This window comes from Pelodiscus sinensis, chromosome 26 (genome assembly GCF_052426305.1).
Source record: "Pelodiscus sinensis isolate ZL-2025 chromosome 26, ASM5242630v1, whole genome shotgun sequence".
NCBI classification, from domain to species: domain Eukaryota; kingdom Metazoa; phylum Chordata; order Testudines; family Trionychidae; genus Pelodiscus; species Pelodiscus sinensis.
In genome coordinates, this window is record NC_143077.1 from 4781573 (window position 1) to 4790719 (window position 9147).

Here is a 9147-nt window from a genome sequence, read left to right on the forward strand (position 1 = left end):
CAACCCAGGTGAGGAAGAAGAGTCTATGACAGCTAGAAAGAAAATTCCAATGGCTAGAAAAATATTTTCCTAGACAATCTGAAAATGGGACATAATGGAACACTGGCTATAACTTTTCATCTCCAAGTAGCAGCAAGGCACCTCCAGACTAAAACAGCCATGGGCTAAGGTACATTTGGTGCCTTCATAACAAGTAAATCTGTACTTTAACAGCTGCTTGAAAGACCAAAGCTGCAGTGTCCAACTTCCTCCTACTCTAAGAATGCACTCTTCCTTGGGCACAAGATGGAGCACAGGTTAATGGCTCGAGTGCAACTCCTGACTTGAGCAGCAAGCTCTCTGAGAGCCAAGACAGGAGACTCACAGTAAAGAGAACAGAAACTGCTGATGCTTAGACGGGGGGGGGGGGGGGGGGGGAGAGAGAAGAGTGAGGGAGAGACAGGGGCAAGAGATGAAGACCTATTTTGTCAGATGCATGCTCCGATAAATCTGTCTATAAGGTGCCACAGGACTTCTTATTGTTTATGCAGATTCAGACTAACATGGCTACCCCTCTGATACTTGTCCCAATGCAGACTGCTAGCTCCTGGCCAAACTCAGCACCTTAAAAGGTACATGGATTTTTAAAGAACGAGGAGCTTTAACTTACTTGCCTGATAATTCTAAGTGAGTTAAAAGCTAAGCTCTTGGCCCTTTGCAATCTCTTGTTTTTCTTCTCCGGGACTGTGAAATTCCCAACAATCTAATATATTCACGACCACAGCAGCCGTTTGGCCTCATATCCCTCATCTTTCCAATCTCTCCCAGTCACACTGCATTCCTCCATAGTCTGTGACTATGACATTCAACCTGAGACAGACTTCATTGCACTGGCTATGTTAATACACTATAGACATTTCAGTGATGTGTCAAATGTACCAACTGGAAAGATGTGCAGTATTTCTCTGTTCTATTGCATCTGTTCCCTATATCCAGGACTCCCATCCCATCTACCATGGCATTAGATAGAGATTCCGTGAATTATAGCAATAATTGCAGGATGAGAAACTTAAAAATGTTTACATTTGAAAGCAAAGAAATTTAGTCAAGGATTTTAGCTACAGGAAATAACTATAAATGTATATTAACAGTATGGTTAACTTAACTCAAACAGGCTTGATAAGTAACCTAGCTCTTACCTATGCAATAGTAATTTTAAATTAGTATTTGCCTCGAATCATGTTGACTGTCTTCAACATCTTCAGCTGTTGTCTAGGCTGGAGGCAACACAGTTTATAGAATTAGTGAACTTATATTAAGCAAGACAGTACCAGATGGTGAAAGGGATCTGCTGTTCTAGCCTAGTGTTCCTTTATGAAGGTTATGCACAGAAAATGAATATTCAGACATCCAAAGGCCTATTTAACTCATTAACATTTTCTGTTCCATATGTAATTGCAAAGATTGTGGATAGCAATTACTCACTGCACATCAAACCGTGAGGTTTAAGGTAGCAACCTGTGCGCTTTTATAGCAAGCCTCCTACTGGGTTTGCTTGCATAGCTAGAAGTGGAAATAGCACTTTAACTGGGAAACAGGTACACTTCGCATTTCAGTGCTGACAGTTACCACTTCCTTTCCAGGTTCTGAAGTGAGTGAAGCAGCAGGCTTCAAGGTCCTCTTTACATAAAGAGGCCCCTTCTGAAAGACAGGTGAGGTTAGTTCGTGAGATTGAATGTTCCTGTTCACATTGAGAGAAGCCAGCTCATCTTACTCTATGGTTTCCACAAATCTGACAGCAGGAGGACTGGCCCATTTTGCAAAATGGAGCATTTTAAGATAGAAACAGACACTAACAAAGTGTAATACTGGAAGGTTTCAAGGGCTAGGTCATATTAGCAAAATTAGCAGCGAACTCCATTACTGGTGTGTGGGGGAGAAGAGGAGGAGAAGAGGGTTAGTATTTACATTCAGCACTCTAAAACCTTGATTTTGACCACCCTACAGCTACATTAAAGAGATGGCCTCTGCCTTTGTAAGACTAGTCTAAACATACATGTAAAGTGTCAGAAGCTCTAGTCTTACCAAGATTTATGCCCTGCAACCAGCTCTTCCTCAAAATAGAGTAGGGTATTAAACAACTGTCCCCCTTCTCCATCCAGCTTACTAATAATGAAAGATTTCTGTATGTCCTCTTCTTGTCTGCATCCCACAACCACAGTGCTTTAATCCTCAACAGGCACTCCATATCCAGAGAGCCAGGGAGGAAGATACCACAGCTGGTGTCTCACCCCTCTCCTTATATCATTTCATGATTTCTGCTGGACACCTTATAGATTATCTCATGCCCATGTGATTTTTGGAAGGCAGGTGTATAGCTGATAGTATTACTGTTCAAGAAGGGAATAGCTATCACAGTGCAGCTGTAAAATAAGACAGACACTCACTAAGATGCAGACTTCTAGTCTCGCCTTACTACTGTTTTCACTTCCTCTTCCCACTTCAGTTTCCCACATTTATTTTGCATCAATAAAGACAATAGACTTAGGATCAGGTGTTGACTATTACAGTGTCATTATAGGGTCCTGGTCTTGATTGGAACCACTAGGTGCTATTGTAATCTATAAAAACCGTAAACCCCTTGGAGGAGTTCCTTTGGTACTGTTGACTTTTGGACCTTAATGATTCTATTATGGTAAAACACTCAGAGGCATGTTAGATCTGAACCACACTAGATGGAAAAATGGAATGGTATGAGAGAACAATTACTTTTAATAGATTCATAGATATAAAGTCCAGAAGGAATCCGTCTGACCTCTTGCATAAACACAGGCCAGAGAACTGGACTCAGTCCCATGCTAAGCCCATAATTTCTGGCTCAACTAGAGCATCTTTCAGAAAAACCATCAATCTGATTTTCATATTATAATTCTAAAATCAGTACATATAGTAGACTCAAAAAGATCAGATTATACCAATGCTATATTCAAACCAGTTTTTGCAAATAAGTTATTTACAATAAGATTTACATTCTTCCATAACACTATTTTTTCCCCCCCACAAACACGCAACATATGCAGGAAATGTAAGGTAGAGGCAAGCTGTAAACATTCCAAATAGCATTGTCACAAGATTCACTTCTACCGGATAAAAATTTGCACCATAACAGGTGGTCTTTATCACATCTTTTCCTTGGGATATAAAGGTTGTGCCTAGTAAGAAAGAAATGGGAAAATAATTGGTACAACAATAGAAATACATACTATAATGACATTGCAAAAATATGTATTGAATAAATGAACCATGGAAATCACCAATATATAAATTGTTTCCCCAATCAATGTTTTGAACACCAATGGACCATGAATATAAATGACTGGTGATATAATATTTCAACACCACCCTGATTCCCACCCTTCCTTCCCTACTGCGTATTAATAGTATTAGAGACACTAGTTTGTCTCCTTTCCCATCTGCTTCTATATAATCAGGGGTTTTGTTCATTGTGCAACAAGGTAGTGCTTTACAGGCAACGTAATTAATAAGACTATTTGCAATTCTGTTCAAGTTTCTCACTCCCAGGTCTCAAAAGTGCAGTGAGAAACTGACCAGAAGCCTGAAAACCACAAGCTTTAGAAGGCTGCTCTTCCCACTCTGTCTTGTGGACAGTTCAGCCGTTGATGTCTTCAATTGTCAGTTGCTTTTGAGTGAAGGCTGGGTTGTCCAACAAATTACTAGGTTTGCAAGGAGGGCAGTGGGGTGCAGACAACAAAATGCCTCCACAGGATAAGAAAATGAACGATAATTGGTGTCCACCAGAGGGAGCATGCCAGTTGTCAAGGGTGAAAGTTACCGACAGCCAAAGGAAACATGAGACTACATCCTTAACATAGCAAGGCTCAAATATCAGCTGATGTGGGATATGTGCAACCCCCCAAAGCTCTTAGCTAAACAAGCTGTGGTCAGGCTTTAAAACCTAATGGTGAGAAGCCTGTGCAAGTATCTAACAAAATGAAGCAATAAAAAACAGCTAGCAGCTAGTTTGAACCTCAGAAACCTACCAAGATTTGGTAGCCTGGATACAAGTAGACAACCTTGTTTTTTCCTTAGAGCATCTTTTACACATTCCCACTCTTCTGATACTTTGGCAAGCAGAATGCTAAAGATGAGAGGGATGGACACAGACTCTAAATTAAACAATGCCTGAAAAAACAGCCCTGCCAAACAGAGTCAGAGCTGACTGCCAAACCTAATGTACTGTGTTTCATGAATGTGTGAACTGAATGCCACTTGGCAGGTCTACTTAGTGCCGTAAAGGAAATGTATTTAGCACGTGCTAGAGACAGAGCAACTATCCTAGTGGAAAGGGATATAGGAACAAAAGAAGGGGCAAGTGAAGAATTTCTATAACTCCTAACTATACATTGTTTAGCCTAGTGGTGTGCAAACTTTTTCCCAGCACAACCCCCAGGAAAATGTTGGTTGAGAAAAGAAAAAAACAAAACCAACCACACACCCCCCCCCCCCCAAACAACAGTGGCCCTTTTAAATGGTGCTCCTCCACGCTGAGCCAGGGAAAAAGTTGCCCCTGGCCCAGCACTGCCAACACCACCACTCCCCCTCCGAAGACAGCCGCAACCCCCAACACAGGTTGCGAACCGTTGGTCTAACCCGCCTAGATACAAACTGAGCAGAAACAGACCAAAATAGAAAATAAAAAGGCCCATGCCATACATTTCTATTCAAATAAAGTGTTTTTTTGCATCTACAGAATCATGTATGTGAGTTTTTGGAAATGCTGGTAAATTAATACTGTGACGTAAAGAAATTTCAGGTTTTCATGTAAGTACTTTAAGGAGCAGCCCAAGGACTACCTTGTCCTTTTGGAAAAAAATCGTAAGGTGGTATTCAGCCATCACTTCACATAGCTCGCTGAGTCTTTAAGTGGATGCATTACAAGAGGCATCTTTGTGTACAGACGAAATAGGAAGCCGCTCACATGACGTTAAAATGAAAGAGACATAAGTTATGCTAGAACTATGTTTACATTCCCTGAGGAACTGGGTCTTATATCAATGTCTATAAAGTTGAATAAACCCCTTAAAATACATTTTTAACAAACGGATTTGAAAACACAGATTTGCCATCAATCTGCTTATGGAATTCTGCTAAATGGACTTCAATGGGGATGGACAACCCCACAACCTTTAAATATAATCTAACGGTGTGTAATAGGACCTGAAAATGGATCACACTCAATACCAACATGCAAAAGGGACCTGTGTGTGTTATGTGGAGTGAGTGAGTTGAAGAGTGAATACGAATACAAGAGAACCCTTCATACTGGATCTGACAGCTTCTCAGGTTTTTTTTTGGGGGGAGGTGTGGTTAAGAGGAGAGAAAGGATTGGTGCTTACAGCTTTTGCTGGTTGACAAAGTACCTCTATTACTGGCGAAAATACTTTATATTTGTAGTCAAACTCAAAATGCTGAAGAGTCAGTGGGTAGCTTCTTCCAAAGCTATAGATGAAAATTTATATCCACTAATCTACAGCACTGAATTGAATCTTCCAGAGGAGATGAAGCTGAAGCTACATTTTCATCTGGAGATGAAACACTAGTCACCTTCTAGTTCAATGCTGTTAAGCAACTGGAAGGAATATTTCTTCTCTCCCCCTCAGAAGGCATATCTTGTACCCAGGTAGGAGAGCACACTCTAGACAATGATTCTGGGTGTCTAATCAGATCATCATCGACACAGCTTTAGGTGGAAGCTGAGAGTCAGACCTTCTTGTATGGTATGAAGCAGGGGTTGGCCAATAGAGGTAAAGCAGTGGTCCCCAACGTTTTGGGGCTGCCGGGCGCCTGGGGGCGGGGCCACTCACAGGCCACATGACTGGGGGCAGGGCCAAGCATGTGCTGCACGCCCAAGGTTGGCACCAGCATGTGCCGCGATCCTGGGCAGGGGCTGCCCAGGTTCCGCGGGGCCAGCGCGGGCACGCACGGCGCCCCCAGGGCCAGGGGCGGGGGTCTGGGTCAGCACCAGCACACGCAGCGCGCCCGGGGCTGGCTCCTGCCGCATGCCCGGGGGCGGGGCCAGCCCAGATTGCTCCGCGGGCGCACATAAAGGAGGTAAAGCATCCATGATGGCATGTGGTAGTCTTGCCTCCATTCTAGCATCAAATCATACATCTCTTGCAGAGTATCTCATTTAGGAAATAGGAAAATTGTCTCTGGAGATCTATCCCAGTCAAGATCCCAGCTTGGTCTCTCTATTGGGGGGGGGAGAAAGGAGAGAGTCAAATTGCCCTCTTGTGGAACTGCATGAACCTACAATGTAACTGTAGAAGTTGGAACCTTAATAGTGGACATATGGGATTTCTCTGGTCTCCTTTGGATCTACTCCTTAGAATGATCTGGCATTTGATCTTTAGATCCACACTCAACTCCAAATGGCCCCAAGAAGCATTTAAGTAAGATGTGCTTCAAGTTTGACCTTCCTTTTTGCATAATTGATGTGCTTGGTTCCAGTAGTCTCTCTCGAGCTTTATGTTCCTTAGCTGGAACCAGCTCTTCTGGAGGCAATATCTTTGGAATAGGATTGGAGGATTTGGCAACCGCAACTTGGAAATGGAGCTCTCTGCCAAGGCCAGAGCCTTCACTGTTAAAGCTTTCCGGGATCCAGAAGTACTTGAAGCAGATTCATGTCCCCTATCCTTCCCTTCAGATCCTCTAACCCCACAGGTTTGGCTGACAAGTCCTGGTGTAACAAAAGGCTATTGTTTCTCTTTACAGGCCCAAGGAGTAAGCATGCTGCGCATAGCATGAAGGAGAATTCTTCTCTCCTAAGCATTTCAGGCAATCATCATGAATACTGAAAGCTGGGAAAACTGCTGGGCACGACACCTTTAAAATCCATGCTGCTTGTTGTTGGGCTCCATTATGGTATTGGTACCAGGTAATTATCATTCAGTTTTAGAAGTAGTTAGTCCAGGTACTGACCAACTAATTTAACAAACTAGAAGGCATTTTATCTATGTGATCTGGAGAGAGTCAGATCCTTTCACTGACGTGGTTGGAAAGAAATGAGGCTGCAATGAGTACTATGCCTCCTTTTGGGCCCACACCTTCAGAATGTGTTCACATGCTATAGAGGGGGTAGGACTTGTAAGCACAACTGATAGTTACCAAAAGATGCTTTCATGCAAGCTGCACCATCCGTCCCCTCTAAGAATGAGAATATGCAGAGGACATGTGAAGAATGTTACTAGATAGAACTGCTTCATTGCTGGAAGATGGAGTAGCACCTCCAACACTTCCTTATGCTGGCTTTGAAGCAAAGCCTCTTTGCACATCACAGCTCAAAAGACTGCCTTGCTCTTGTCTTGCCACACTTCAACCTCTCCCCAGACCCACCACAACTTCGTTCTGCAGGAGGCTCGGTGGGAGAGCTCCTAGTAGGTGCACATTCACCCACACAACCCCCACCTCCCTGGGACCACTACAAAGGCCAGTCACACAATGAGCCTTCTACGACAATCTAATTTATCCATGTGCATATGAAGAGCTACTTCTGTTTAGCACCTCAGATGGCAACACCGCCACTTCCTACACAGAAGATGTTAACTAGCCATGTGATGCAAAATTCAATAACCTACCCAGTGTGTCTTTGGCAAAAACATCTTCATCCAGGTAATTTGCAGCAACATCCTGGACTCCTGCAAATTGAGAAAAGATTGTGAGTTTCCTTAACAGAAAAACAGATTTAAAGAAAAAAGATCCTGCATGCAAATTACACAGGAAGGAAAACATGCAACTTAAGCTGAGCTCTGAATAATATTTCACAGTGAATATCAATGTGGGGAGTCTATAAGGGCCATCATTTTACATTTTAAATAACTGAACAGAATTTTTTTTTTTTTGGCAGTAGCAGGACTGTCTATATTCGGTGTCATTTTACATTTTTGAAATTTAAGCTTTCAGATTCCTTTTTTGCCCAGGTTACATTACAGTGCATTTACAAAGTGCACGATTATTGAAATTATGGCTAATTTATGCAAAAGCACGTGGTCTTTTTTTAAAAACATCTACTTTTAAACATTTTTTTTCAAATTTTACATTAACATTTGAAGAATTGTTTCAATAAAGTTTATGCAAGTTGCCGTCACAGTTTATGTAAAAGAGAAATGTGCTATTAAAAGCAGACATTTAGGTTACCTTTTGTTTTTTGCGATGCATGTTAGCTTTACACATCCTTATTCTCCTGCGATAATTTTCCTTTAAAAGGGGGGTATAGGGTGATCTTTTCATCAAGCAAGACATTATGCCCTGAAAGCTGACTCCAAACCATTGTTGAAAATTGTTATTTACATTTTAATAACAATCTACAAATACAACTTTTTGTTTTAAAGTATTCCCCTCAGTCATGCACTGCTACAAGCAGTTTGGTTCCTAATGTTCTAGCGCATTTTTCACCCCCGAGCAGTTTATTTCTCCCCCGTCAGCTTTATATTTTGCAGAGAAGGGTAATACAACAAACCATCTCAAATTTCTCTAAACAGCATTTTACTTTAACCTATTATACTTTCCCCAAAGGATATTAAAAGCCATCATCTGCCCCCTTCTCAAAACAACTGTGGGTTTGTAACTGGCTTTCCAAATGCAGGCCACCTTAAAGCAGGCAGGCATCACCTTTAGACAAGGATTAGTTGTGTTCATAAACAAAATAAAGCTCCTTTTTTCATCCTGTTGATAGCTAGGTCTTAGATGTGTCAATCTTCATTATGTCATTCTACTTTTAAACCAGCCATTTCAGACTCCATCTGGAGTCTGCAAAGACGCTGAGGCTATTTGAAATCTGAATCACTCAATTCAGTAACAGCACCATAAACACTCCTTCCACTTGCAGTTTTGCAGAAGTCAGATTTCTGCTTTAAGTACTGGTTCAAACTGCTTTCAACAACTTCCGGGGGGTGAAAAAAATAAGTTTTTTTCCCTCCTTTTTAAATTAAGCTCACTCACCAGAGGTTGATAGCTTTTTGTAAAAGTTACAGAAAAAACACCATTTTTAGAATGTCTCCATATTTTAAAAAGACCATTAACTTTAGCATTAATTTAAGTTTATTTGAAAGAGAAAAGCTATTTTATTGCTCAACAAAAGAATGACAA

The 9147-nt window shown here is 41.6% G+C and overlaps 1 protein-coding gene across 3 annotated transcripts in view; it reads right to left on the reverse strand.

Moving 5' to 3' along the window:
* Positions 1–9040, reverse strand: part of TMEM39B (transmembrane protein 39B) — a 30919-nt gene extending 21879 nt beyond the window's left edge. The window contains exons 1-3 of one of the 3 annotated variants that reach the window (XM_075908560.2): positions 7638–9040; positions 4041–4138; positions 1179–3191 (exon numbers count right to left, since the gene is read on the reverse strand). The gene's annotated coding sequence lies outside the window, so the exon portion shown is untranslated. Of the gene's footprint in view, positions 1–1178; positions 4139–7637 lie in introns of all 3 variants that reach the window. The other 2 variants (XM_075908558.2, XM_075908559.2) reach the window with 2 other exon arrangements.
* Positions 9041–9147: the final 107 nt, after the last annotated feature.